At 36.6% G+C, this 3,593-nt stretch overlaps 1 long non-coding RNA gene across 2 annotated transcripts; it reads left to right on the top strand.

Moving 5' to 3' along the window:
- Nucleotides 762–2,965, top strand: LOC109824186. 2 transcript variants are annotated; one of them, XR_002242556.1, is made up of 3 exons: nucleotides 762–1,438; nucleotides 1,591–1,671; nucleotides 2,723–2,965. It is a non-coding gene; the product is annotated as an uncharacterized LOC109824186 (long non-coding RNA). The 2 variants fall into 2 exon arrangements; XR_002242555.1 differs by lacking the exon at nucleotides 762–1,438 and having other exon boundaries at nucleotides 1,530–1,671.

Raw genomic sequence — 3,593 nt, 5'->3', positions numbered from 1 at the left:
AATATTCTAGACGGAATTTTTTCCGTCTAGAATGTATTAAACTAGACGGAAATTTTCCGTCTAGAATAAAGCATTCTAGACGGAAATTTCCGTCTAGAATAGTATCCTAGACGAAAATTTCCGTCTAGAATAGTATCCTAGACGGTTTCTTTATTTTTTATTTTTTTAAAAATAACCAGGTATTCTAGACGGAAATTTCCGTCTAGGATACTCATCCTAGACGGAAATTTCCGTCTAGAATAACTGACCATTTAAAAAAATTTAACCCGTCAAAAAAATTAACCGCCCTCCCCCTTCCCCCCAAAATGGAAAATTTTATCCCAAAATCCGCCTCCTATTCTCACCCCACCTCAAATCCCTCCCCAAATCTGACCTCCCTCCGGTGCTCGACTCGATCCTCTCAGATCCCGACGCCAAATCCCTCGACCTCCTCCCCCACCCTGTAAACCAAAGCACGGCCGATCTCGTAATCGATGAGATTCGATCGATCGACTGGTCGAGGGCGATCCTTTTGAAGATCGTGCCGTTGATTAAGGACTTCCATGGGGTTCCCAGCGCTAGGGTTTTGGAATTGGTTGACGAAGTGTTTGATGGGATGGGAAAGGTTGAGATCCAGGATTTGCTGGCGTTGGTGTACCAGTTGCTGGTTTTGGCGTCAAAGAGGGTGAGCAGGAGGGAGATTGTGAAGGGGATTTTAGGGTTTTCGAGGGGTTGAAGGGGCAGGGGAGGATTGTGAGGGAGGTGGAGGGGACGATGCTGATGCATGTGAACTTCGCTGTGAAGCAGGATTTGTCGATGGGGAACGAGGTGATTGGGATTGTGAAGTCGGATTTTGGGGGTGATTAATCATTTTGTGGTTGCTGTGGTTCTTTCCATTGCGAGGGTTAGGAAGTCTAGTAGCTCAGGCTCGAGTCAGGTACTTAAATTAAAGCTTTGGACGTATTTTTAAAGGATTGTTATTATTATTATGAAATTTTATATGGGAAACTATTTTTTGATTTTGTGAAGAAGCTCATGTGAATTTTCGAATCAGGGGCTTGGATTTGTGCCTGTGGCTTGGTTAGTGACATGATTCTCGTCAATTTAAGTGTATGACATTGTCTTCTTTTGTAGAATTGTAAGTTTTGTGTTATTATAATTTTAGGGGCAAATATGTGCATAATGTAGCTAGGGGGTCAATTAGAAATATGTGTGCATATGTTGGTTCTATTTTTATATATTTGGTTTATTTATTGTCCTTTCTCTATATATATGTGTGCATATGTTGGTGTCTTTCAATGAGGAGGACGAAATAATCAGTCTTTTAATTTTGCAAAACTAAAGGCGGTTCAAGTTTAAATCAGTAAATCAATAATAGACTTGGAGTTTGTTCTTGGCAAATTATTGTGCAAAGTTCAAGGAGCTTGGTGAACTTAAGCGTGAACTGAAGGCGGGCATGGTGATACTTTAACTTCTAAATAATAATTGAATTCTCTGTTTTTTTAATCCTCTCTCTCTCTCTCTCTCTCTCTCTCTCTCTTTCTCTCTCTCTCTCTTGAATTCTCTGTATTTTTTAAATTTTTACTTAGATTATTTTGTTATAATGTTTAGGTTCGTGAAAAGAAATGCCTCGTCATTGATCCGAAGCTCGCGGGTTCGTTCTCACTATTGATTCAGACCTAACTCCTCAAGGTGTGTCAATTGTATTGTTTAGTTTTTTTTAGCTTTAGGTCTAATATTAATTACTCAAAGGACTTGATTGTTTGACAATAGAAAAAAGAGAAATCATCATTAGTATCTATGTTTTCCTGTTATTGATTCAGATTGGGATTTTTTATGTTGAAAAGGGTTTGCATAAGAATTAACCGAAATAATTTCCTAGTTAAGGTACCTACAAGGCTACAAGCAATGGCATTGTTATTCACTTTTTATGGAAAATTGGCATGTAGGTAGTTTAATCTATATAGAAAATCTATGTTTACAATTATCCCTTTATTGGAGCACGGTGCTTTGTTTTTATGCATGAAGTTGGTTCCAAGGAGAGGAATCAAAGACCAAATAAGTGTGACATTTGCTTGCAGTTTTACATTCCGTGAAAATAAGCTTTTGCTCTAAATTTAGAGTTACATCAGGAGTTTATTGGTGTTTTGGCTCTGAAAATTATTTGCATTGATCCTCAAGCATATGTGATGTTTTGGCTCTGAAAATTATATGCATTGGTGAGTCACAAAATTTGATGCCTAAAGATTTTTGCGGAACCCATGTTTTTGGGGAAAGCAAGTAAATTGGAAACAAGCCAGAACTCTCCTTTTGGTGTCTGATTTCATGATGACCGGCTATTCAACAGAAGTACAAAACGTTCAGATGAAATTGTAGACTGATTTTTAGGGTACCTTTGGATGACAGGCCAGAGAAACTTGCAACTATTTCCTATTGGAGCTTACCTTGTGTTCTTCGGTTTGTTCCTCGTCATATACACCTATAATTATTTGCTCGAGTTTTTTTTAATTGCAAAACCCTCCTGAGTTAATGTGATTGAAATTATGGTGTTTTTTTAGTTGAGAATTTTGGGATGTGTACTGCATGATACATACGTAGGTTATGAGGCATGCTTACTATCTTAGTATATGCTTTTCAATGAGGAACAAGTTGGATAATTTTGTAGTCATTCTGTCTAACTAATTCATTATGTACTTATGTCTATTGTGTAGAACTGTGATACTTATGTTGCGTGAACTTGTAGGTTCTTAGAAATAAGCCAGATTATCATCGGATATCACAAGCAGGGGATGAGAGGATAGAACAATGTAAAAAGATTGTAAATATATATCCTTTCGTTTCAATTGTAAATAAATATGTTAACAATTTATGTATCGCATCCATTCAATACCGAGCTTTGGCTGATAATTTATGTATCTGTAAAAGTTTGTAAACAATTTATGTATGAATGTATTATTTGAATATAATGGGATTTGATATTGCAATATAGTTAGATTGTGTTGGATATGAATATAATTTTTTTATTGTTCAATATTGTGTACATGCACTAAAAGTAGATTCTGCAAAAAAAAAAAACTGTAGCATAGCATCCTAGACGGAAATTCCGTCTAGGATGCTCAAAATCCGTCTAGGATACTTTGTTTTTTTTTTTAATTAAAAAACATTTTGGGGGGAAATTTCCGTCTAGGATGACTATTCTAGACGGAAATTTTCGTCTAGGATACTCATCCTAGACGGAAATTTTTTCCGTCTAGGATAAATTATTCTAGACGGAATTTCCGTCTAGAATAATCCGTCTAGGATGTATTCTAGACGGTTTGGAATTCTGTCTAGAATATTCCGTCTAGGATGTATTCTAGACGGAATTTCCGTCTAGAATACTACATATTAGACGGAAATAAACTAGACGCGTATTCTAGACGGAATTCCGTCTAGAATATGCATCCTAGACGGAATTCTGAGTATCCTAGACGGAATTTTCCGTCTAGGATGCCTCATTTTTTAACAGTGGAATCCACCAAAGAGATACAGAGTTAAAGAGATAACAAGCAAGCTAAAAGCTTAAACTCAGAATTCAGATATCATCAGAAGTACTGATTACAATTGAGTATGGG

The sequence above is a fragment of the Asparagus officinalis genome, chromosome 9 (genome assembly GCF_001876935.1).
Source record: "Asparagus officinalis chromosome 9, Aspof.V1, whole genome shotgun sequence".
NCBI classification, from domain to species: Eukaryota; Viridiplantae; Streptophyta; class Magnoliopsida; order Asparagales; family Asparagaceae; genus Asparagus; species Asparagus officinalis.
Note: the sequence above shows the minus strand (reverse complement) of the source record. Positions and strands in the feature narration are given on the sequence as shown.